Consider the following 27,595-nt stretch of genomic DNA (forward strand, 5'->3'; position numbering starts at 1 on the left):
TTAGGCAAATGCAACTTATTTCCCTTTGTTGGGGTCCAGATTCTCTACTCTGTTCTGGCTCCTTTGTGGTGCCTAAAAGGTGCGAAGAGAATGGAAAGCAGCCAGGTCTGGACACCTGAGAATTTCCCTGGAGTAGGAGAGCTCTCAGATGACACACAGCCTTGGTACTCAGCTTCTATGCTATCCCACCCTTCACTTGGCCCTTTTGGGTAGAGGGACTGTCCAGAGTATGCTGCATTCTGTGGCTCTTCTCAGCTGCCATATGGTCCCTCAGGAACTGCAGCCAGCTAGTGTAAGTTAGAACAAATCCTAGGCTACTCCAATCTCTACCAGGGCACAGAGTAGCACAGATCCATCATAAGAATCAAGGAACCATAAACAGTTTCCCTGCTTTTTCTCCATCTACACCTACACTGAGCTGAAGCTCAATGAAGCAAAGAATCTGGGCCTATGTTTTGCCTCAGTAAGGAGTATAGGATTTGGCCTAGTACAATCATTTACTAAAGTTTGTAAAATGCAAGTGGATCCATTTTGATGAAAGATGCTGTTATTTGCACTGAACTTTGGCCAATTAATAAGGGAAAACACGCAAACGGACAACAAAAATCAATACTCCTCCCCCTCCCCCCCTCCCCCCCCCCCCCAAAAAAAAGGCAATGAGCCCTGAGTTACATCAGTGCAGTGGGTACATTTCCTGGTACTTGCATTTCAAATACTTTTTTATTTGTACTTCACTGACATTTTCAGACCATCAAGAAATCACTAAAATGAAGTGAGATCTGGTCTTTTCATGATACTTCACTTCCTGTATATTAGAAATGTAAAAAATATGAATCAGTGGGGAAGAATACAGAGCCTGCAGTGCTACTTCCTGGCCCTTACTAACCTCCAGGGGGTAGGAGCAGAAGGGTTACAAAGAAATTCAGGGACACAATGGACTGACTGCGAGAAGTAGGGAACTGGAAACAGCCACTGAAAAGAAGAAATGGAGTAGAAATTGTGAGTGAGAGACAGGGAAAAGAAGCATTGCAGGTACAAATATGGGAAGGATGGTTTTGTGACAAATGCACAAGACAAGGGCTCATGATTCATTGTATACTGCTGCAAAAGTCACAGCACTTCCATGTGCCTCAGTTTACCAACCTGCCAAATGGGTGGAATTTCCACCACCACACAGGCAGGTGAAGGGACCTTACCATCTTCAGATAGAAGTTTTTCCAGTAGCAAACATTAATTATTATTAGATGCTGGTAAACAGGCTGAATTAGAAAATGCTCACACTGTTCACACACTTACATGCTGTTAAAATGTCACTTAAGGAACTACTTCGACCTTCAGGACTTGTGTATTACTCAGCATGGTGGCCAGTGTAAACTGCACATCACCTGTGCAGTGTATCTGGAGGTAGAACCATGTGGCTGGGAAAACCTCGGTAGCCTGATGCAGCTCTATCTCCTGAGTATAATCTGTGTTTGGGGGGAAGCTCCTTCTTCTACGAAGGACGTGTGGAGGGACCTTTTGGAGAGGGGGATGCTCCCTTTTGCAGGAAGGGTGTATCTCCTTGGGGGAAGCTCTCTCGGGTGGCATGTGTATAAAGGGGATGTTCTGAAGGGGGAGGTCAGCATCCTAACCTGGTTGTGTGTGTGGGAGAAATATTTTGGAAAAACAGTGGAGACCACTCTTCCATATGTTTTTGGAGGAATGTCTTGGAGGGAGCAGCACTTCTCCTGGGTAGGATGGGATAGGGGAAGGGTTGCTTTTTGGGGGACAGCCCTCTCCACATCGGGTGGGATGTGTGTAGGGGAAATATTTTGGGGGAGCAGTTCTTTACCTGCTGAAAGATGTGTATGTTTTTGGAAGCAGGGGCAGACCCTCTCTCCTCTGTGTGTGTGTGTGTGGGGGGAGGGTGTTTAGGAGTGGTGTGGGGGGGGGAAGCACTTTTCCAGGGGGTGGGGGGATGTTTGGAGGGGAAACCCCGTTCCAGTAGGGGTGTGCGTGTAGGGAAGCCCCTATCTGTGGGGGATGCGTGCGTGGGGGGATGATGTGAGGGGAGGAAGCCCCTTTCTAGGGTGTGTATGTTGGGGGGGAGTCCCTTTCCGGGGACGGGTGTGGGGAGAAGCCCTGGGCGGGTTACACTTGCTGGCTTACAGCAATAGCTGGAGCCGGCTGCCTGGCGCTCCCTGGGCCGGACGGGCTCTGCAGTGGCCGCCGCAGACACTAGGTGTCGCCCTGGCCCCGCTCTCCCACTGCCCCTCCTGGGCTCCGGCTGCGCCGTCTCCGAGCGAGCCGCTGGAAGAGGCAGAAGCGCCGCCGCCGAGGCCCTGGCCGCCAGCCTCGCCCCGCAGCCGCGCGCCCCCGCTCGCGGCTCCCATCGGCGGCGAGCGACTCCCTGCCGAGGGCCGGGCTCCGGGGGTGCTCGGGGGGCGGCGGCCGGAGCGGGGTCGGGAGCCGCGGAGGCGGCTCGGGAAGCAGCCATGTTGGCGGGGGGAGTAAAGTGACTCTCGGCGGGGAGGGGGAAGCGGCCGGGGCGCCGCAGCGCCTGGGCGGAGGAAGCGGCTCTCGGGGCGGCGGAGCGAGCGGGGCTCGGCGCCCGGAGGCGGCTGCGTCCGGCTGCGGCTGCCGCGCTTAGGAGGGGGAGGAACCGCCCCCTCCCCCACTCCGGACCAGCGGAGACCCGGCGCGGCTGGTGAGTCGGGGCTGCTCTCCCCGGGGTGGGGGTCCCGCTCCCGGGGCTGAGCCGAGCCGGGCCCGGCCCGAGGAAGGGGGCAGCCTTGGCCCTGGGAGGGGTAAAACTAGGCCCAGAGGGAGGGCAGGGGGCTGGGCCCGGGGCTGTCAGAGCAGCGCGGGGGTGACCGGGTGCCTACGTGGCTCTGCCCCCCGGCAGTGACCCCGTGGGGCGGGGGGCGCTGTCCGGGCCGCTCCGGGGGCTGGGACGGGACCGGGTCGGGGTTACCGCCGCGGAGCCCCCGGCCCCTCCTGCGTTTCCGGGATGCGACTGCAGCAGGCAGGCGGCAGCCCGCAGGGTAACACAAATAGGTCCCGGGGGCGGCCCCGCGGCTCCCTGAGGGCGATGCGGAGACACTGACTAGCGCAGGAAGGACGCGGCGGGATCCTACCCTGTTGTGTGCGGGGGCTGGGGAGGGCAGGGTGCGTGCTGCTGCTGCTGTTGACCATTTTGAAAAATTTGAAGGCACAAGTAAGTTAGGCCTGAAGGAAAAGTTGATTGTCGCCGTGAATGCCTCGTTCCGTGTCTCTGATCTGAATGTTATGTATAAGCGCTCTCTCCTTCCCCCCCATGAAAGATGTTTCTCTCCCTGACAGCTCCTCTCCTCCAGCCCCCACATGTATGACACATATATTCACATTGCAGGGTTTTTTCTTCTTCTCATTTTTTCCTTGACTAAACAGTGTTTTTGCCCTAAGCTTTGGGAAGGGTTTCCAAATGATGGGATATATGAACACTTATTGACTCTGAACGGCTGTGAACGCCCGCTCTCCCTCCCCTTCCTCTCTGGGGTTTGTAATATCCTAGATGCAGCCTGAGCAAAATAGATCTTCTCCCACAAGAAAGGGGGAAACTACTTGGCATGAATCACATTATATTTTGTGGAAAGTCATCACACTTTTTATAATAGAATTTATAGAAATGGATTAGCTACTTCTCAGACAGTATTTTGCTGGCCTTGATTCCTTTTATCTCTCTTCTCTGCAACAATTTTGGTTGCGGGAGAGAATTTAAAAGTTGCTCTGAATTTGGTACTGTCCTTGGCACCTTGTTTATGACAGTTAACAATATTGCCAGTGTTGTGAGGAAAATCAGGCAGAGGCATATCATAGCCCAGGCCAAAGAATTCCTTTCAGAAACTCTGCATGCTTTCCTCCCCCCCCCCATACTTTATTCAAGGGTACAAAGTAAAACAACAAACACCCCTGCCCCAGACACTTACCTTGTAGTCACTCAGGTTTGGATGTGTGTTGGGATGATAAATGTTCATGTAGCTTTTTAAATGTATTTATTTTTACTTGCATTCATTTGAGTTGGAGAGCTACTTGCCCTGAAATGTGAGGTTAAGAGCTTGGATGCTTTTGGCCAGATTAAAGCATTTATGGAAACTGTGACTTGGTACTAAATTTGGATTTATTTTTAAATAAATATAATTCAGAAAGTAAAGTAGATGATCTGGCATTGTATGCATTTAAGATATTAGATAAAATGAGATGTGCTTTATTGAAATCCCATGATCTGATTTTGTGACACATCTGCATACTTTTGTTAATGACTGGAGACAAACTGTGTTTTGCCTAATTAACATTAAAATACCAAGTATAACTAGATATTGAACTAAGTCTCTAAAAATAGTTTTGTATTTTTACTTGAAAGGACAATGTAATATATATAAATAGTTATCACATTAAGCTGGTAAAAGGTCATTAAACTTTCAGACCCCAAAACATACTTTTTATTTTGGTGTAACTATTTAAATAACAATTGTCTTTGCAGTACAGACTGTGGATTATGAGAGCTTCAATAAGGAGAACATGATAGTTAGGTCCCTGTCCTGTAAGCTGTTTTCCACACATGAGTCAGTGGGGCTCTACTTGGGTACAGAGGCACCTCCGCATGGAGCAGCTTGCAGAACGGGACAAAATCATGAAGAAAGTGGAGGGTTGTTTCATCTCTTCTATGGGTTGAGGACGTAGTGTCTTCACTGACCTTTTATTATGTAAAACACTAGAGAGAGTCTCTTTGCTAGTAATAAGCAAATATCTTCAAGATATTCTGGATAATTCCATTTATAGCTCATAATCTAGTTGGGATTGATAACAGCTGAGAACAAAATTGATTTGTTTTCTCAACCATCCTTGCTTTAATTTTGCCATAAATCTTATGAGTCTGAAAAAACATGATTACTGGTTAGTCTGAATATTAAGAGTTAATATTCTGTGTGATTATATTGATGAACGGTGTTACTTTTAGAGTAGAATTGTGCAGAATTTTTTAAAACTTATTATCAAAATTTAAATCCTGCTCATTTCTTAAATTACTGTCTGCTGCTGAAAGGAAAAACTAGGCTTTTAGTGTAGTTTTTTAATTTATTCACATCTGTTTCAAATAGCCTTAATAAAACTAGCTTCTGTATAGTGTATTTAAACAGTCCAATCTGAAAAGTGCACCTTTCTTTTCAAGATGGAAAAAATAAAATATTTATTCAGAGAAGGGTAACCTGGAGAAGAATTCAATGAATTCACTATATTAATCTCTGTTATACAAATACTTTTTTTTTCTTGTTTTCCCTTTTTGGGGGGAACATCGGAAACCATGGGAATGTCACATACTTTTCAGCTTTTACTAAAGAATGGCTAAACAACTCTTTTAAAAAGCACTTAGCTAATACCTTCGGCACTGAATTTTTAGTTCGAATGCATTTTTGAAATGCACAATATAAATGTCCAAACCCCAGAATTTATCATGGAAATACTGTTCCTAGCTTAAATGTTGAGTTGCTGAATCATGGTAAACATTGTGTTTGTACTATAAATCATTAAAAATGTTTACTTTCATTTGTCCTAACTATAATTCTCTGTCCTCTTCTCCGCATCAGATAACTTTCTTGACATGTGTTAATGGAGGGTGAGATGCCCTTAATATAGAATCTTAAGTGCTTGGTTGTATGCCTTTTACGCACACACCAACCAAACTCTTCATATGTAATTACGAACAATTGGGCATCACTGTATTCCGTGACACTTAAGTGTTTCTGTTAAAGGCCCTAGGATTTATAAATATATTGTAAAAACATTGGTCTACTTAAAAACATGGTATAAAATGCATTTGGCCAAGAAGTTCCAGGAACTTAATGAAATATGTCTGTGCTTCCTAGCTGCTGCTTGCCTGTGGGGTGAGCTTTGATACCCCATTGGCCAAAACTTCACATTTACACTTGAAACTAAATAATCCTCTGTACTTAAATCAATACACATCTGTTGTCATGACTAAACTGCCTGAATAATAGCTCTAGGCGATGTTAGTTTCCTCCTCTCTTGTTAAGGGAGGTGTTAACTTCAAAGCTGAGTTGAAACCACTTAAAAGACAAAAATTCTAAACAACAATTTAAGCCCAAAATATTCTTGGGTTGTGATATTTAACGATTGATGTTGACTCTTGCAATGTTCGGGAGAAAGGCCATAATTAGACTCAGCCTGTCGATTCAGTGCACAAGAATCCAAAAAAATAAAAATAAGAACTTCAGCTTCTTTTTAATCTGGTTGTAACAGGAATGTGTATTTAATCAAAGTACAGTGTAGTCAGCTTGCCTCAAAATAACCTCGATTAGTGGTTCAATTTGTAGTTTTTGAAAAGTGTAGTTTCCTTGGCAGATTCCAAGTGACTGCTGGAAGAACTGATAAATATTAGTTGCTTAATGGAAGTGGCCTTTTAATAAAGTAGGAGCAGAACTGTATTTGGTAGACTTGGGTTGGAAATGTGGGGGAGGCTGAAGAAAGGAGATGCCTTATGAAGGTGATTTTGAATACAGATTGCCCTGCACTTGCCTTTTTTCCCCCTGTATATCTGTACTTCCACTTAACTTTATTGGAAAACGTTGCTATTATTGGAGTGAAGTGTGAAGTCATACAAGAATACAGTTGCATTTTTAGAATTAGGACCAGACCCAGAGTATTAGATATTTATAGAGTTTAAGGCCAGAAGAGTCCACTAGATCATCTGTTCTGACCTGCTGTATGTCACAGGCCATCGATGCCACCCGGCGTCTGCACGCTAAATCCAACAACCAACATTAGACCAAAGTATTACAGCTCACAGGAGACTAAGCTGTTATGTGCCACAGGCAGCGAATAGGTGCACTGACGCTCTTAGTCAGTCTGGAAGCATGTCTATGTTGTTTATCTGGAATTATGGAAACTAGAGATGGAAAAGACCAATTAAGTCATTTAATCATCCACCTACCAATGTAGGATTCTTTTCCTTGGAGATGATTTAGTACTTAGATCTTGTCAGTATTGGAGAACGAACCATACCAACACAAAGTTCTCTGCCACATTTAGAGGTTTGAGTTCTAACACAATTTTTTTTAATTGATTTGAAAACTTGGTTCAGTATGGAATAGTGTATTAACATAGATCTTGACAAATGACAAAGAAGCTTGGAGGAACTGATCTGAGGAAAGTTTAGAAAATCTGTGGATAGCTTGGTCAGGTGACACCTGGGCATGAGGCAGGGAAAGAAAAGGAGAGATGATTGTCTACCTACCATAATTTGAAAAGTAAAAATACCAATTATGAATGGGAGTATAATTCGGCATAATGGAAAGAAATTTTGCAAGAGAAAACTTGATGAACATTAGGAAAGTTTCTAAACAAAAATATTTTGGGGGTTTTCTAAAAAACAACTATGCCTCAGTATGGGTCTTTGAGTTTTCTTTTCTGCCAGTGTGGATTAAAAAAATCATTGTACTATAATCACGTTTGGGGAACAGGCTGGTCTTGAAGAAGGTCTTAATCTGTTCTTTTTTAGAAAGATGTTTGGCGTTATCAGTTAGGAAACCATTTTTTTGTTTTGTTTTACAAGAGATATACAAAAGCTAATGCAATGAACAGAACAGTTAAATACAATTATGTTGATGATAAAGAAATGCTAGCATACAAGCCCTACTGCTTTATGCTTTTAGTTTTTCCTTTTTCTACTGTAAAGAGGCCTTAATGGATGTTGCAGTTAGGAATTTTTCTTATGTTCTCCCTTTCTTTGTTTTACTTTTAGTCCACTGCTTGCAATTATACTCCTGCCCACACTCCCTGTTGGTGTTTTCAAATACTGGTAGAACAGTTACCATCTCTCATCACCTTCCCCTCACACAGCTGATGTATGGTTGTTATAACCACATGTAGGCCCTGATCCTGGATTTACATATGTTCTTAAAGTCAATGAGAATACTTATATGCTTAAAGTTAAGTATGTGCATAACTGTTTGCAAGATCATGACCGTTGCTTCTCTGAAGTATTATAGATTAGGGACATTTTCAGTGTGTCATTACACTGAAGTCGTTACAACACTGCACATTTCCATAATCTAAACAGTGTTTCTTCAGAAAGTAATTTCTCCAAGCATTTTGTTGCTCTTCTCTGAATTCTGTTTGATTTTTCTGATATTGGGGTACCCTCATCTCTTTATGTATTTTATTTAGCTTTAAACCCCAAACATGTCTATACAATAATCTTTAGGAACCTTAACAACTAATCATAGAATCACACTGGAAGGGACTTCGAGAGGTCCAGTCCCCTGCACTCAAGGCAGGACTAAGTATTATCTAGATCATCCCTGACAGGTGTTTGTCCAACCTGCTCTTAAAAATCCCCAATGATGGAGATTCCACAACCTCCCTAGGCAATTTATTCCAGTGCTTAACCACCATGACAGTTAGGAAGTTTTTCCTAATGTCCAACCTAAACCACCCTTGCTGCAATTTAAGCCCATTGCTTCTTGTCCTATCCTCAGAGGTTAAGAACAATTTTTCTCTCTCCTCCTTGTAACAACCTTGTATGTACTTGAAAACTGTTATCATGTCCCCTCTCAGTCCTCTCTTCTCCAGACTAAACAAACCCAGTTTTTTTCAATCTTCTCTCATAGGTCATGTTTTCTAGACCTTTAATCATTTTTATTTCTCTTTTCTGGACTTTCTCCAATTTGTTCACATCTTTCCTAAAATGTGGTGCCCAGAAATGGACACAATGCTCCAGTTGAGGCCTAATCAGCGCGGAGTAGAGCGGAAGAATTTCTTCTCGTGTCTTGTTTATAATACTCCTGCTAATACATTTCTCCAGTTTGTCCAGATGATTTTAAATTTTAATCCTATCCTCCAAAGCACTTGCGACCCCTCCCAGCATGGTATCATCTGCAAACTTTATAAGTGTACTCTCTATGCCATTATCTAAATCACTGATGAAGATATTGAACAGAACAGAACCCAGAACCGATCCCTGTGGGACCCCACTCGTTATGCCCTTCCAGCATGAATGTGAACCACTGAAACTACTTTTTGGGAATGATTTTCCAACCAGTTATGCACCCACCTTATAGTAGCTCCATCTAGGTTGTATTTCTGTAGTTTGTTAATGAGAAGGTCATGGGAGACAGTATCAAAAGCCTTACCAAAGTCAAGCTATACCACATCTACCACTTCCCCCCATCCACAAGACTTGTTAACCTGGTAGCTTTCTTTGACAGGATGTTTGACATGATTTGGTCTTGACAAATCTATGCTGACTGTTATTTATCACCGTATTATCTTCTAGGTGTTAGCAAATTGATTGCTTAATTATTTGCTCCATTATCTTTCTGGGTACAGAGGTTAAGCTGACTGGTCTGTAATTCCCTGGGTTGTCCTTATTTCCCTTTTTATAGGTGGGCACTATGTTTGTCCTTTTCCAGTCTTCTGGAATGTCTCCTGTCTTCCATGACTTTTCAAAGATAATTGCTGATGGCTCAGATATCTCCTCAGTCAGCTCCTTGAGTATTCTAGGATGCATTTCATCAGGCCCTGGTGATTTGGAGACATCTGACTTGTCTAAGTAATTTTTGACCTGTTTTTTCCTTATTTTAGACTCTGATCCTACCTCATTTTCACGGGCATTCACTATGTTAGATGTCCAGTCTCCACCAACCTTCTTAGTGAAAACTGAAACAAAGAAGTCATTAAACAACTCTGCCATTTCCACATTTTCTGTTATTGTCTTTTCCCCCTCATTGAGCAATGGGCCTACTCTGTCCTGAAGTATGCTGAATGAAATGTATGATAATGGGTTGCCAGGTTGGTGTCTGCTACAGACTACCAAATCACGCTAAGGAACAGGATGACCATCTCTATGTGTAATGTGGGGGGTGGAAGTTGGCATATCATGGGGGATTTCAATCTGAATGACATATGTTGAAGGTCTCCTCATATTGCCAGTACTAAATCATCCTTGGAATTTCTAAAAGGTATAGATGACAATTTTGCAACTTAAAAAATGTTGTATCCAACACAGTGGAATTGTATGTTAGACCTAATTCAGACTGTTAAAGAAGAATTGATGGCAGAGCTAAAGGTCAGTGGTTGCTTAGGTGCAAGTGATCATGATTTGATTACTTTTGTTATATATAAACACAATCAAGTCCAAACCAGTATATATACTTAGTGCTTTAAAGATTCTAATATCACAAAGCTGAAAACAACTATGAATCAAATCAAGTGGGAGAAAGAACTTAAACAGAAAAATGTGAATGATAATTGGGCACTGTTTAAGAACATTTTACCAGAGGCCCAAAAAGCCACAATTGAGAGAGAAGGCTACACTAGTTAAAAAAACAGCCTGGCTTAGAGGAGAAATGAAGGCAGCTGTACAAAAGCAAATATAAATAAAGGAACATTGATAGCAGTGAATATTAATTAGAGGATAGGAACTGAAGAAAATTTATTAGGGAAGCAAAAATACACAAGGACCTGGAAGAAAATAAAACCTCATTACTGACTAAATTTGCAGATAACACAGAGATTGGGGAAGTTGTAAATAATGAAGAGGACATGTCACCAATACTAAATGATCCAGATTGCTTTGTAATCTGGGCACAAACAAACTATGTTTTTCATTATGGCCAAAATGTAAAGTAATACATCTAGATCCAGAAATTGGAGGACATACTTGAAGGATGTGATCCTTGGATGTATACACAGGAATACTGTTTAATAGTACAGAGGTTAAATTACATATGTATTTGGCAGTGATATGACTGCTACTGAAATTCTGTAGCTGGTTCTGGAGTCCACAATTCAAAAAGACCATTGAAAACTTGTAGATGCTTCAGAGAAAAGCCAAGAGAATGATTAAAGGATTGGAAAAATGCCTGATAATGAAAGATCTAATGAGCTCAGGCTATTTATTTTATCAAAAAGAAGGTTAAGGCGTAACTTATCTCTGTAAGTACCAAAATGGGAAATAGTAATTTGGATCTTCAGTCTAGCAGAAAAAGATATGACATGTCTGGAAATGGAAGCTAGACAAATTTAAATTAAAAATAAGGTGCAACTTTTTAACAGTGAGGGTAATTAACCATTGGAACAGTTTACTAAGGGTTATGGGTAGATTCTCAATCACTGGAAATTTTTTAATGAAGATTGGATTTTTTTTAAAAGATATGGTCTAGTTCAAACAGCAATTAAACGAGGGAAATCCTATGGCCTATGTTATGCAGAAGGTCAGATTAGATTTTGGTCCCTTCTGATCTTCATAATCTATGGAAAAATAACATAACTACCAAGAAGCATAAAATACTTGTATTCTGGCCTCACATCAACTCAGCAGCCAGTAAATCAAAGCAACAGTAAAACCCCTTTCACCCTCACCTTTGGCAACATACCTTCATCCTCCCCTCCCCCAGCCTGTTCCCTCCCCTCAACCCTCACCCCAAACCCTGTTATATGGCTTTTACAGCATGCCTGGAAAGTTAACACATTTGTGTTATTTTGGATGAAAGGAGAGAATAAGTTCTAGGGTGGGCTCTTACAAAGAATACCCACCTATCTTAACTGCCGTTTTGCTGTGCCTTAGAGAGGCCTATTCTCTCTCTGGTCTGTGATGGGATATTGCTTCTGCTGTCAAAATTGTATTGGCTTTTTTTGTATGACATCACATTGCAAGATCACATCTAAATTGCTGTCCACTGTTACTATAATTAATTTCCAATTAATTCCCTTTCATGATTCTTTTTTCCACTCTTATATTTTAAATAGCACTTTTTCATGTTGAGTTTTATTTTATTTCCTTTTCAAATTTCTAACCTCTGGAAGTCCTTTTACATACTTTTTGTGTCCACACTTGTGTTCAACAACTCTTAATTCATTGTTATGTTAATTTACATCAACGTTTTTGTAAGCAGGAGGGATTCCAGCCCAGCTTCAAAACAAATCCATATAAGCTAAATAGAGTCATAATTTACCCGCTAAGGAGTAACCTCTAACCTTAGTGGGAGAGTGCAGAAAATGACCTCCCCCCTTCCTAAGACAGGCACATGATATGGGCTGGGGACAAAGAACCCTTCTCCCCAAAAAGGTGCCTGCACTGCTGTTGGGTAAGAATGGAGGAAAGTTAGTGAAGTGGGGACAGAAGGGGACTTCTGCAGCCTGTAGAATCCAAGGGGTAGAATCCTTGGTATAAATTTGTCATGGTTTCTTTAAAGTCAGTTGAAGATTGCCACAGTTCAGCACAACTGCATCTGTATTTCCCTTCAGTGGTTTAGCAAGGGCACCCAATCTCATCTTCCAGCTTTCTAGCCATTGCCTTTCTGAGTGGAGACCTGTGTGTGTCTCCCTTCAGACTGTGGTATTTCCAGGCCGCGCAGTTCTTTCACTGTGTAATCCCCAGCACAGTCAGATTGCTCAAGAACTTCTGATTGTTTTCTCTTCAGAGATGGTTAACAGGTGTAATTGCTACAGTTTTAAGGTACCGTACACCACTTTCTGCTCAAGCCTACTTAATCATTGCAGATAAAACATATTAAAAATAAGAAATAACCTACACACATGCTAATAAGTTTACCAGAATTAACCCCAACCCTTACATGAGTTGTGTCAGGAGCAGTCTTTCAACTCCCCACCCAAGAGAATTCCTTTGTGGTCATAAGTTCATCACTGCTTTAACTCAGAACAAGCACTCAGTCCTTCCAGCCCTACGCTAAGGATTGGGGGCCCTTAGTGGACCAGGGATCCTGTTAGTTTGCTGGATCAGGAAAAAGGCCATGAGCCAGTTTAAAACCAGGCTATTTAGCCAAAAACACTTTCTTTGTCTTTTGATCTCTGGAGAATTCAGTTTGATCTACTATATGCATACCTCTCCGTGTGTGTGTGTGTGTGTGTGTGACTTCGACTTCAAAGGATTGATAATTTAGGGAGTATGTTAGCATCCCCACTCCCTACTAGAGAAGGAACATAAAAGGCCACAACTCATACACAATTACATTTTTAATACAGTGTAACCCAAAGGTGTTAACCCTAGGTCGGTAAGGTTTGACTTAATTCAGTAAAGTTCATTCAGGATATTGCAGGAAATTGTAAGTCTGTGACAATTTACACCAGCTGAAGGCTGGCCCCCAACTGTTCGTGCTGATGATATTTCTCTGTCTCACAGCTGCTTCTCTCTTCAGCGGTTGTCCTTTCTGCTCCTGCTTTTTACAGGAGTACTATATATGCTATGATGTTTAGGAGGGAGTCTTCAGAGGCTCCCTCATAGTAGCTGCAGGACTCCTGTTAATGCAATATATCCTGCCTCCAAAGTTTTCGAAACATATAATTGAGACTTGTTCACTTAAAAAAACAAAGTATGAGATATAGCAATCTTTCAAGGCTCAGGATATCTTTAGTAGGTTTTGAACTTAGATAACTGCACTAAAACATAACTGCGTGAGTGTCTGTGCATTTCCTGTGGTTGTATGTGAATGGGGTTTACAAAATGAGTTTGGGAAAAACAGTAGGATGAAAATACCTTGTAAGGCCAGTTATTAAAATTTCCTGAATAGTTGTTGATGTAAAATTTAATATGCAACTCTAAAGAGTTGAAGGTATTTTAATAATCTAAAATATTATATTAGTACAGTTACAGGGGCATCATGATATAACGTAATTAAAACATTCAAAATATCCAGGAACTAAAAAGTACTTGTTTGTTTGTTCTCAGTTTCATTTAGTAAAGCTCTGGAGTAGAACTCATGTCTAACGTACAACACAAATCTTTTAACAAATATTTTGATCTGCTTTGGTTGTGCAGTCTGGCTATGCTTAGTGTGACATTACCTAGGCTACAGTTTGGATCGTTGAACAGCTGTGTCCCCTCAATTCTTCAACCTCAGGTGTCTTTTATACTATTTGGGCTATGAGAGCTACCACTCTTGGTCTGCTCACACACAGCTTCCAGCATGTATGTTACTCCCAGTTATATTGTACAGTAGAACCGCAGCGTTAACGAACACCAGAGTTACGAACGGACCAGTCAATCACACACCTCATTGGAACCGAATGTGAGCAGTCTGGCAGCAGAGACACCCCCCCACACCTCCCCCCGCCCCTCCCCCCCAATGGGGCAAGCGAATACTGGAGAGTACAATATTGTGTTAAACATAAACCATTAAAAAATAAAGGGAAAATTTAATAAAAGATTTGATAGGTAAGGGCACTGTTTCTGTGCTTGTTTCATTTCAATTAAGATGGTTAAAAGCAGCTTTTGTCTTCTGCATAGGAAAGTTTTAAAGCTGCATTAAGTCAATATTCAGTTGTAAACTTTTGAAAGAACAATTTCCACAACGTTTTGTTCAGGGTTACGAATGTTTCAGAGTTACGAACAACCTCCATTCCCAAGGTGTTTGTAACTCTGAGGTTCTACTGTGTGAGTGCTATAGCCAGCCACTCTTGAATTATACTGCAGAGCAATGCCAGCAGATTCCCACTCCCGAACTTCCCCAGAAATGTTCATCTTGTACCGCTCAGCTCTCTTCTGGACAATACAAGGTCATACAAAATCCGTCATTATATTAATAGAAAATGATATGCACAAGTCCTTTTATCCCAGATACTTCAATCGAAACACAGTGATTTAAATTAAAACAAATGTATTAACTACAGAAAGATAGATTTTAAGTAGCTACGAGTAATGAGGCATAAAAGTCAAAATTGGTTACAAGAAAATAAAAGTAAAATGCAATTAAGGCCTAACTTAACAAGCTAAATGGAGTCAAAGCGAAGGTCTCTCTCACTGCATGTTTCAGCAGTCTTACTGGCTAAATTTCTTTCAGTCAGCATTCCTCCCCCAGTCCAGTACTACTTCTTTTGTTCTTCAGGTGTCGGGGAAGTCATGGGTAGAGGGAAAGGGAGAAGGCATCTGCTTTCCCTTCTGATAATTCTTTTCTTTGAGAATCATCTCCAGCTGAGATTCAGGAGACAGAAAGTCTGTGTAGATGGGAAACATGGGCTTTGTCAAGATATAGATTTTTCGCTCACACTCTCTTTCTGCCGAAGAATGGCCACTTAACCAGGTGATGGTCCATTTGATTTTATTGACGCCTGGCTGAGGTGTCAGCCTTTTGTCTCTGGGGAACTGGTATGTGACTGCTCTTTAGACTGTGAACATGTCTTAGTAATATCATACAGTAGAATCTTATAACTTTACATACAATGTTGCCACACATATTTTACCAGGACAATAATGCTCAGGAAATTATGAGTTTTCAAATGATACCTCACAAGGCATACTTTATACATAATTTATCATAGTCCTATAAAAGGGATAAAGATAGGGGTACAGACTGTTACAGTCTACTCAGCCCATGGCAGTGAACCTCCCATCCCAGGTCAATAGTCTGGGGTTTGTGGGGCTCATGCTACTGCTCTAAAAATAGCTGTGTGGACAGTGCTTTGAAGCTGCAGCTCAGGCTCTGAAGCCAGCCCCTCCTCCATAGGCTTGAGAGCTCAAGCTCCAGCCCGCATCGTGATTTCAAAGCACTGTCTACTCACCTATTTTTAGAGCACTAGCGTGAGCCCTGCAAACCCAAATCTGTCGACCCAGGCTGGGAGGTTGCGAGCTACACAGATGTATCTTATGACATAACTTTTAGTAGTTAATAGAGCTTTCATTGGTTAGTATTTCCTTGCATATAATTTTGTGTATATCTATATATGTATAGTGTGTATAAATATATGGGAGGTAAATACATTTTGAAATTATAAAGTCCACTTGATTGTTAATGTATCATTATCAGACTCTGAAATTTAATTTTCTTATATACCAAAGTGAAGCTGAATTCTTAATTTAAAATTCAGAAATAAAAATAATAAACATGCTGCCTTACAGTAAAGGTGGTGGTCATACATCTTAAACTGGAAGAAAAAAGTAATCGACCAAATCCTCCTCTGTCCATAAGTTTATGGCATTGTAAGAATAAATTGGTCATGGCTTCCATCCGTATCAGGCTCTAGTTGCAGCAAACAGTAATGGAATTTAACTAATTGAATGGGAGGGAAGTCTCTTTCTCAAATACTATACACAAATTAAAGATTAATATAATTATTTAAAGATTTATGATCAAACTGTGAAATAATTTATTTTTAATAAAGTTTTAGTGTTTTCAGAGTAAATGCACAACGGATTAGCTGGTATTATGTTGTCCTCCCTCCCCCTCCATCTTACTCCAGGAGGTGGGAACCCAAGCACAGGCCTATAGTGCCTATCCCCTATTCCATCCCTGATAAAGTTTCAGTTCTGTACCTGTGTGGATGGGCCCAAACTATATTATAACTGGGTTTTTAAACAATTAGACGTTTACTCATCTTTGTTTAAACAACCATTCTTAGAAAGTGTTTTAAGTGTGGTTCCATTGCTTGAGTAGAAGCCCAGTGTAGATAGTACTCCAGTCACAGGATTTGGCTCTGGGTTCTGAAGTGAGCCAAGCTAGAAACAAGGTTTTAAGGTACCTGAATTACTCTGACAAACAAGGATTTCCATTCTTGAAATAAATTTTGTATAAATCTATGTTGCACTTTTAAAAATATTTTTATTGGGTTTTGCTATATTTGTAAATAGACAAATTCCAGTCAATCTTTCTCTAGTAAAATCAGTGGCAGAGTAAACAACCCACAGTTACATTTGTTTAATTATAAATCTCATGGAAAGATGGAAGGGGAAGTAGACTATGTAGTTGTATTAATTATGAAGAACAAAGGTGTTCACTGTGTGCTAAATATATTCAAAATACCTTTGCTGTTTTAAAGTCTATTAAAGATGACCAGTAATATGGCAGTTTAGGTTCTTGTTTTGATCCCAAGTGAGAGAGAATATAGAAGGTACTTGTTGATAATTTGAATTATGATAAGTAAATTGATCCATGTATAACTTAACTTAATCAGTTTACATGAAGTGAACTGAGATTTAAAAATTGTTGGCAAACGGCATCATGTAATTATTTAAGTGCGTTAATATAGAACTTATGAAAAAATATTAGAGTGAAATTCTTTGTCTAAAAACAGGTGCCGTATGTATATACACAATAGTAGAGCTAGGCTCCTTTCCCCCATATGTTGTCTATCAAATGTGACTTAACCCAGTCCTTCTGCAGCCATCTTCTGGTGGTAGTAGTAGTTAACGTTCAACTTGATTCTTTGGTGTCCTTGTTGATATTTCCAGTTGTGATGATTCTTCTGAGGTCAACAGATTCTTTACCAGCTATGAACTAAAATGAAACTATTAGTTTATTTTCACATAGGCCTCTTAGCAGTTGTCAGATGGCAACAGTTTTGGCCATGCGCCTGAAATATTAGCCTCTTATAATAGTTTGTTTCCATATTTTAAAAGTAAATCTAGTGTTGTGAAAGCTTAACTTTTTAAATATACTGCACATTATTTTGTGGTTTATTTGGAGGATTTAGTTACTTTGGCTTTATTGCTGAAACTAATAAATGTAAACATTAAGACCTTGGTATGTAATGGCAGATATTAGTTTTGTCATGTCATCAGTCCTTAATCACTCTTCTGCCATGAAATCCTGCAAAAGATTTAGCCAGAATAATTTAGTTATTTAAGAAAGGTGGAGAAATAAATGATAAAATGATTCTGGATAGAAGATAAACCTGTAATTACATATGTGTAGATTAAAATGAGAATATTATAGATGCATTTTTTTCTTGTTGCACCTTTTTTTACTAAAATGCTTTCTGTCTCATTTAAACCTGATCATATAAAAAATTGCTATAAAAAGCCATAAGTATCATGCATGTACACATGCATGTGCATACAGAGAAAACTCATTAGCTAAGAAACCAGTTTGGCAGGTTAGGCAGCTTTCAAGAAACTGAATAACTTAAAATGTAGGTCTTGAGATCTGTATCTGGAAGCTTTATTTTTATTTGAGCCTTCTAATTTTTACCAATTTTCTGGTAAGTTAATTATAGGTATTGTGATGGTGTGGAGGTTTTGGCCCATAGTTATTAGGAAAGAGGAGATTAAGGCCCCAATTCTGCTAGGATTTATGCACATGCTTAATTTTAAGCACATAAATAAATATTTGTAGTACTGGAGCATAAGAAGGAATATTATTGAGGTGTGTAAAACTCTGTAGATGACTAAGGAAGCTGAATGTCACAAAGCTGTCTCTGAAAATTAATAATATCTAAAAGCTACAGCACATGAGCTGAAACTGAGAAGACCAGGTAGAAAGAGGTCAAAAGAAATTTCTTGATGCAAAACCTTAATAGAATACAATAGAAAGTAAACAACCTTAATTTCCACTGTGACCATACACCAAAGGAGTACCATGGACAGCTTATACTATGTAATATTCCTTTCTTCTAAATAAAAGATCAGAACTAAAGGAGGATGTAGGAAATTTTTCAGTGTTGGATTCATCCAAAGCTCAGATGAGACCTAAATTATAATGCTTTCAGTTATCCAGTTTCTGAAAATTATTTCCTCTTAGGTCTATGGTACAATAAACATAATGTGCAGTTAAAAGTAAAAGTTCAGTGACACAGTACTAAAAGTTTAGGATTCTTCATGGTATTTTGTTACCTTTGTCTACCAGCTGGATTTACTGTGGCTGTGAAGCCAAATATTTAAAAGCTTATGCTATTTACCTTCAAGATTAAACAAGATAAACAGCTTATCAGGTGCTCCCATTTGCACTAGTCTCAGTATTTTTGAAACTGCAGCTTGTAATGCTGGATTGTTTATCAGGGAATGCAGTTAGTCCTTTTAAGAAAGGGGCTAAATTAAATGCTGTTTATTTATAGAAAACTTAACACATTGTCTAGAATCTCATCTGAAAGAAAAATGTCTGATCCATAAGCCAAAAAAAAAAAAAAAAAGGATCTAGGTACTGAGAAAGGGCATTGAGTGTGAAACCTTATTTTTCTTCTTTGTGCTAAGCAGGGGCAAAGCAGCATAATTATAGATTTTTTTTTTTTTGCCCGTTAAGATTATGCCTTCCTTTTTAAATTATGGAGTTAGAATTGCAACAGCAAGTAGATTATAGTTTTTATTACACTTTAATCACCACATTTTAATCCTTTGAACAGTGTGGTATATTTATTTTTAGAGTGATTGTCTTAAGACCTCTTAAAATTTATGTTCTGCTTCGGCTGATATCAATGGGAGTTTTGCAGTGTGCTTAAATAATAACAAATTTGGGCCCTCAGTCTATAGGAATATTTTGGTTAATCCAGAAGGTGAATTCACTAGTAAAACTATTTGTAGTCATAATTTACAGTCATAGATGGTTAAAAGTTCTTATTTTTGGACCTTTTACACCTTTTGAAATTATTAAATTATTCTTAAATTTGACAGGGACCACATATTTATTGCTTTTTTTCAGCTGTAGCAACAAATACTGAAGGGCTCTATTTTGTTATCATTCAAAAATGTGAAATGCCACTCACCTTTAAAAATCCATATTTAATGAGGTAAAACAATAACAAAATATGCATTTTGTTTATTGAAGCAGCTAATTAAAAATGATCATTTTAGGCCTGCTCCTGCAAGTGCTTTCCACCATTAATAATCCCCTTGAGTTTAATAGGACTAATCTTGTCAGTAAGCCCTACTATATCTCGTAAATATTTGTAGGGTTGGATCCTTAATAAGTAGGCAGTGGGGCTTCCCTCTTTCTTCTTCATTCCAGTTTACTGGTTTTGCTGGGAGTGAAAGTTCCAATCAATAGAGTAATATTGTATCAATTTTAATGTAAAACTTTTATTAGTTGAGCAGTTCGTTGTCAGTCCATTTTCTAATCTGCAGTTTTTAATGAGTTTTATTGTTGCACAGTAATTTCAAATTAAGTTTGCAGAATACAACACAAATTATCCATTTTGTTTTTAGGAAACCAGGTCTTACATCTTGACTTACTCTCCCTGGTTAGAAACTTTAGAAAATATGGGCCCTATTCCTATGAAAACTTAAGTGCGTGCTTAATTTTAGGTTGATATTTATCACTAACATTTAATTGGACTATTCAGTATGCATAGAGTTAAATATGTACATGACTCTTTGCAGCATTGGGGGCCATAGTGTTGACAGCTCGACAATTCTTTCAAATGTCATGCCCCTTTTTTTGTAATCTAAATGCAAATAGTGATTATCTTTTATTTTATTTGGTTGGGTGGTGGAAAGGGACTTGAGAGTTAATTTGCCTTACATGGTCCATATAACTTCTTACTTTAATTACTTCAGTAGTTTTCTTATTATTATTATTTTGGGACACAACAAAGTTCCTTCTTTTTATTCATCAGTCAGTTTTCATGTTTAACAATTTTGTTTAAGATATTCAGAAGTAACTAGTAATTTTGTGTGCTTCAGTTTTTGTTTGCCCAACTTCAAAATCCTTGAGGGTATTTGATTTTAAGGGGTTGTTGAGTGCTGAGCACTTTCTGAAAATTGGGCCTCTTTACATGATGTTACCTTTCGAACAACTAGAAAAGAAGATGATAATCAGTAATTGCTTTTGATAGTCTTGCTGTAAGAGGGTTAAAAAAGTCAGTTGTACTCTGAGAAATGATTGGAAATATCATGGTATTCCATGTTTGTGTCATAATGTCTCTGGATCAAATATGTACAAGTAAAAAGATGTTTTTTCTAAATGCCAGTTCTGGAAGCTGACTGACTCTGGAAGCCCATCTGAGTTCTTATTGCGCATCATCGTCAGTAAAAGAAATTGTGCAATCCAGATTTGGCCCTTAGGTTTTGTCTACCCTAGAAGGTTTTATAGTTAAAGCGGTACTACCTCCCTAAGGTAGATGTAGATACTTATTCCTGTAGGGATGGGGAATAACTGTATTGATATGTCACCTTTATACTGACATAACTGTCCGTTCTAAGGCTTTTACTGCTGTAACTACTTTAGTTTAAAATAAAAATCACACCTTAGCCAAAATAGTTATACTGGTAACACTTTGAAGTGTAGACCAGGCCTAAGTGATACTTGTGCAACCTTAATGTCATCAAAATGGTTGCACAGATGTAACTGGCCCTACTTCAAAAAACTTTGAAAAATAAACGGAATAATTAGTTCTGTTGATAAAGAATGGAATCAAATGTATTCTCTCTGTGCTATGTTGGCTTTGCAGGGTTGCGGGATACAGGGTTAGAAACCTTTGTCACTAACAAAGCACATATGACTCTAACTAGGCACAGGAAGGAAAACTGTTAACTAAGAAAATTCCATTGTTACATAGTCACATTTGTGAGTAGAACCACACTTTAAGGTAGTGTATGTAGTATAAATTTTTTTTCTTCAGAGATTTGAAGTGAATACAAGATTGTGGAATTTTTTAAAGTGTCCTTGAAGTTAATTTATTACGATTGCAGGTTATCTGCCTTATCAGTTTATTAGGGTTTTTTTAAGTAAGTTTCTCATATTTTAATTTTCTCTCCTTTCCTCTTTCCAGTATAGAGGGCTTTTTAATATTTTTGCCAGGAAACTATATAAGTGAGTGTTTCATTTTGTTTCTGAAGGTGGTGCGGTTTGTGATCATTCTGATATCATCTTAGTCCTGGTCTACACTACAGGGTTAGGTCGAACTTAGCTGAGTTAGGTCAATTTTATAATGAATGTGTCTATGCAAGCAACCCCATTCCTAAAGGGCTCTTAAACTCAACTTCTGTACTCCTCCCCAGCGAGGGGAATAGCACTAAAATCGACCTTCCTGGGTCAAATTTGGGGTAGTGCAGACGCAAATCAACTTAATTGGCCTCCGGGAGCTATCCCAGAGTGCGCCAATGTGACTGCTCTGGACAGCACTTTCAACTCCAATTCACTAGCCAGGTACACAGGAAAAGCCCCGGGAACTTTTAAATTTCATTTCCTGTTTGGTCAGCATGGTGAGCTCAGCAGCACAGGTGACCATGCAGTCCCCCCAGAATCGCAAATGAGCTCCAGCATGGAGCGAACGGGAGACACTGGATCTGATTGCTGTATGGGGAGAAGAATCTGTGCAGGCAGAACTCCTCTGATCAAAAAGAAGAAATGCTAATATATATGCCAAAATCGCACTGGGCATGATGGACAACAGGGACATACAGCAGTCCTGCATGAAAGTCAAGGAGTTGAGGCAAGCCTACCAAAAGACAAAGGAGACAAAAGTTTGCTTTGGTTCAGAGCCCCATACATGCCACTTCTATGATCAGCTGCATGGCATTCTAGGGGGGGCCCCCACCACTACCTCACCACTGTCCGTGGACACCTGCAAGGGAGGAGTCTCACACAATAGGGAGGAGGATTTTGTGGATGAGGAAGAGGAGGAGGAGGAGAATGCGCAGCAGGCAAGCAGTGAATCCATGCTCCCCAGTATCCAGGACCTTTTCATCACCCTGGAGCCAAGGCGGGATCCCCCACCGTGAAGCCGGAGAAGGCACCTCTGGTGAGTGCACATTTGTAACTACTGTAGGGTTTAAAAGCAATAGTGTTTAATGTTTGATTTGCCCTGAAGAATTGGGATGCATTCGCAGCTAGTACGGCTACTGGAAAAGTCTGTTAATGTGTCTGGGGATGGAACGGGAATCCTCCAGGGACATCTCCATGAAGCTCTCCTGGAGGTACTCTGAAAGCCTTTGTAGAAGGTTTCTGGGGAGGGCTGCCTTATTTCATCCTCCACGGTAGGACACTTTACCACGCCAAGCCAGTAGCAAGTAGTCTGGAATCATTGCAGCACAAAGTATGGCAGTGAATCGTCCTGGGTTTTGGTCACATTCAAGCAACGTTCAGTCTTTATCTTTCTGTGTTAGCCTCAGGAGAGCGATATCATTCATGGTCACCTGGTTGAAATACGGGAATTTTTGTAAGGGAACAGTAAAAGGATCCCGTACATGCCGGGCTGTTTGTGCTTAGCCACGCAGCGGTGGGAAGGGTGAAGGGATCATCCTAAATAGCCATGCAGAGGGGTAGGGTGAGGTGTGTGCTGCACATCCACTCAAAAACTGCAGCCCCTCCTTTTAAATGACAAACCCAACTGGCATTGCTTGCTATGGGAAAGGAGAGCGCTGCAGTTTGAAAACATTCCCACATGTTATAAAGGCGTTAGAAGCCAAACCTGCGTATTCTTTGGCTTACCGTGGCTGCCTGGAAACCGAATTCTGTTGCTCAGCTGTGAGTGATGTGTCACCATACAGGCAAGTGCTCCATATAAAAGGCAAAATGCGACCTTGTACCTAAAGCATATGTGCTGTCTGCTGTGAATTGCTTGGTTAGCTGTGAATTGCTTGATTCACTGTGAAAGAGTCTCTCTTTTGTTCTGAGAAATGTATCATCTTAAATTTTACTCTCCCTTTTTATCCCCCTGCAGGTGCAAATGTTTCTATGTTCCCCCTATCATCTCCGTCCCTGAGGTTATCACAGATTAGAAGGCAAAAAATATGCACTTGCGATGACATGTTTTCTAGCTCATGTAGTCCTTCCGCACTGATAGGGCACAGCTGAATGCATGGAGGCATTCAGTGGCAGAGTCCAGGAAAGCATTAAATGAGTGCGATGAGAAGAGGCAGGATGCAATGCTGCGGCTAATCCGGGAGCAAATGGACGTGCTCAGGTGTCTGGAGGAGCTGCAGGAAAGCCAACAAGAGCACAGACTGCTGTTGCATCAACTGTACAACCGCCTGCCCTCCTCCCCAACTTCCATATTCTCCTCACCCAAACGCCCAAGAAATGCGGGGCGGGAGGCACTGACCACCCAGCCACTCCACTCCAGAGGATGGCGCAAGCAACAGAAGGCTGTCATTCAAACGATCGGATTTGTAGTGTGGCTACAATAAGCAATGTGACCTTGTCCTTTCCTCCTCCCGCACCCCACCCGGGCTACCTTATCGGTTATCTCCCTTTTTTTTTTTAATTAATAAAGAAGGAATGCATGGTTTCAAAACAATAGTTACTTTATTTCCTTTGCCAGCTGTGATCAAAGGGGGGAGAGTGGTTGGCTTACAGGGAATTAAAATCAACAAAGGGGGCAGGTTTGCAGCAAGGAGAAACACACACCACTGTCACACTGTAGCCTGGTTTTCAAAGCCTCTCTGATGCCCAGTGCACCTACCTGTGCTCTTCTAATCGCCCTGATGTCTGGCTGTTCAAAATTGGGAGCCAGGCGATTTGCCTCAACCTTCCACCCTGCCATAAACATCTCCCCCTTACTCTCACAGATATTGTGGAGCACACAGCAAGCAGTAATAACAGTGGGAATACTGGTTGCGCTGAGGTCTAACCTAATCAGCAAAAAGCGCCAGCGAGCTTTTAAATGTCCAAAGGCACATTCTATCACCATTCTGCACTTGCTCAGCCTATAGTTGAACTGCTTCTTACTACTTTCCAGACTGCCTATATATGGCTTCATGAGCCATGGGAGCAAGGGGTAGGCTGGGTCTCCAAGGATAACTATTGGCATTTCAACATCCCCAACAGTAATTTTCTGGTCTGGGAAGTAAGTCCCTTCTTCCAGCTGCTCAAACAGCCCGGAGTTCCTAAAGATGCGAGTGTCATGCACCTTTCCCAGCCATCCCACGTTGATGTCAGTGAAATGTCCCTTGTGATCCACCAGTGCTTGCAGCACCATTGTGAAGTACCCCTTGTGGTTTATGTATTGGTTGGCAAGGTGGTCCGGTGCCAAGATAGGGATGTGCGTTCCATTTATCGCCCCACCACAGTTAGGGAAACCCATTGCAGCAAAGCCATCCACTATGACCTGCATGTTTCCCAGAGTCACTACCCTTGATAGCAGTAGCTCAGTAATTGCATTGGTTACTTGCATCACAGCAGCCCCCACAGTAGATTTGCCCACCCCAAATTGATTCCCAACTGACCGGTAGCAGTCAGGCCTTGCAGGCTACTACAGGGCTATCGCCACTTGCTTTTCAACTGTCAGGGCAACTCTCATCTTGGTATTCCTGCGCTTCAGGGCAGGGGAAAGCAACTCACAGGAGTTCCAGGAAAGTGGCCTTACGCATTCGAAAGTTTCGCAGCCACTGGGAATCATCCCATTCCCGCAAGACTATGCGGTCCCACCAGTCTTTGCTTGTTTGATACCGAATCGGCGTCCATTGTATCAGCCAGCCTCACTACCGCCATGATGTCCCAATTGCCACATCCTGTGGTTTCAGGAACATCTGTCCATGTCTTCCTCACAATCGTCCTCGTGCTGGTGTCTCTTAGCCAGTTCTGCACATACTGCAGTATAATGCGTTAGGTGTTTACAATGCTCACAACAGCAGCAGTGAGCTGAGCGGGCTCCATGCTTGCTGTGCTATGGTGTCTGCACGGGTAACCAAGGGGAAAAAAAAAGATTGTCTGCAGTTGCTTTCATGGAGGGAGGGGAGACTGATGACGTGTACCCAAAACCACCCGCGACAATGTTTTTGCCCCTTCAGTAATTGGGAGCTTAACCCAGAATCCCGCGGAGATTGCGGGAACTGTGGGATAGCTTCCCACAGTGCACCACTCCGTGAGTCGATGCTAGCCACGGTAGTGAGGACGCACTCCACCGACTTAATGCGCTTAGTGGGGACATACACAATCGACTGTATAAAATGGATTTCTAAAAACTGGCTTCCATAAAATCAACCTAATTTCGTAGTGTAGACATACTCTTAGCTTCCTAGCTGTTCCCTGTATGTACAAGTCTCACTTCTTGTGGTTGATGCTTGTATTGAGTGGAACATAGCTGTCATAGATATTCATGACAACTTAGGCGGAGGTGGTTCCTCAATTAACCCATCCAAATACATAGAGAGGTTTTATTACTGGGAACAAAAACTTGAATTTGCTTAGTATTTTCTGGGGAGTTGATACAGAGAGAAGAGCGTACCGGTGAAGTGTTTTTTGGCAGCTTGTTACTGAATAGGTGTGCTGCTGCATTCTGAACCAACTGGGTCTTTTTGGCATCTTGGCAGCTTCATTCCCATGTATTATGAATTGAAGTAATCAAATTTAGATTTCATAAATATATGCATTACTATGACCTAATCACAGTCTGTTAGGGTAGATAGAACATGGCATTTTGGCCAGCTGTATATGTAGCATGGCACGTTTTAGAAGCTGTATCTTACTTAAGCTCCCAAGTGTGGGATGCAGTAGAACGATTATATAGAGCCCAGTCCAGTTCCTGTTGAAGTTGGTGGTGTCCTTTACTATGTTAAGTGAATTTAGGAATGGGCCTGCAGCTCACATAGGTCCTGATTCTGCAGTTGATTGTGTGTGGGAGCACCCTTGTGCTTTTGCAATCAGTTGCAAGACTGGGGCCAATGTGATTTTCTTATGGTTCTGGTACATATTTTGTATCACTGATTAGGAGTTTGAATATCTAATCAGTCTTCCTGACAGTAATGCAAAATCTGTTTCCTTGAAACTGGGATTTCCCCTCCTCTATTTCAACAAATGCTGTGAAGAGGGTTTCCCACCATGCAAAAATTAAATGAAACCTCTGATATTTGTTATAATATTGTGTTTAAATCGTGTGTGTGTAATTTGGACTTTTACGTTGGGATATTACTCATTGTGAAATGCATTATTATTTAATTTTTTTTAGAAGATATCAATCCAACTTTTGCTAGAAGGAATCAAGAATTTGAAATATAGTCAGTAAAAAAATGAGTTTAAAATAATTTTAGGTAGTGTACTTGGCCCTTCAATCTATCTGCCATTTTAAAAATGGTTTTATTATCACATTTTCCTATTTAAAAAAAATTTATCTCCGTTCATGCTGTGTCATAGTTTGCAGTTTTGCACTGCAAAGAATTTGGTGGTATTGACGTCCAAAGCAGGTACATCTAGGGGGAACATACAGTGGAAAAAAACCACAAGAATGTCTGTCATTTTTTTTAAACTGATTTTTATAATCTTGGATTTACAACATCAAAATCCACGTTATAAAACACTTAATGAAACAAACTCTTTGAAATCATCAAATAAAATAAAGGAATTAGGAGAGTTTCTATTTTAAATACACCTTTTATTTTCTATCCTATCAGTAAAAGTAGAAATACTTGTTTTAGTGTGGGTGTAAACAAAAATTGAAACAAAAACCAACAAGTGATGATATTATGTAGGTGATTCTGTTTCAATAAATTCTCTTTGCACAGTGATACTCAGACTGAGACTCACGAGCTGCAAGTGCTTCTTGAATGTCTCTCTTGTGGCTCTTTGTAGCACATGATATTAAAATACTGTGTGATCTGAATGTTGATTGCTTATTTGGCTCCTGAACCACTGAGGTCTGCTCTAGCACTACATTGTGCTGAACCACATAAAACTTTTTTTCCTAAGTAAAAAGAAATAGATTTAACAGGATGTTTGTTGCCTGTTATACTCTGAAGGGACTACATAGCACACTTTCTTGCATTGCAACTACATATTTGTATACCAGAATTATGAGACAGTTGACAATATTTAATTAAATAATCTTATAGAAAAGTGATTTCCTTTGTTTTATTCCATTGTATATGACATTTGTAATAATGGAAGGAGATAACCAAAAGTATTATAGACAAGTTTCATGAGCATAAAGTAAATTAACAGCTATATCAAGTAATATGACA

At 40.6% G+C, this 27,595-nt stretch overlaps 1 protein-coding gene across 2 annotated transcripts in view; it reads left to right on the forward strand.

Moving 5' to 3' along the window:
• Positions 1-2,315: 2,315 nt before the first annotated feature.
• The window catches only part of CDK17 (cyclin dependent kinase 17), a 190,035-nt gene continuing 164,755 nt past the window's right edge, over positions 2,316-27,595 (forward strand). Inside the window, exon 1 of one of the 2 annotated variants that reach the window (XM_073327478.2) lies at positions 2,316-2,686. The gene's annotated coding sequence lies outside the window, so the exon portion shown is untranslated. The remainder of the gene's footprint in view (positions 2,687-27,595) is intronic. The other variant, XM_073327480.2, reaches the window with a different exon arrangement.

The sequence above is a fragment of the Lepidochelys kempii genome, chromosome 1 (assembly GCF_965140285.1).
Source record: "Lepidochelys kempii isolate rLepKem1 chromosome 1, rLepKem1.hap1, whole genome shotgun sequence".
Lineage (NCBI taxonomy): Eukaryota > Metazoa > Chordata > Testudines > Cheloniidae > Lepidochelys > Lepidochelys kempii.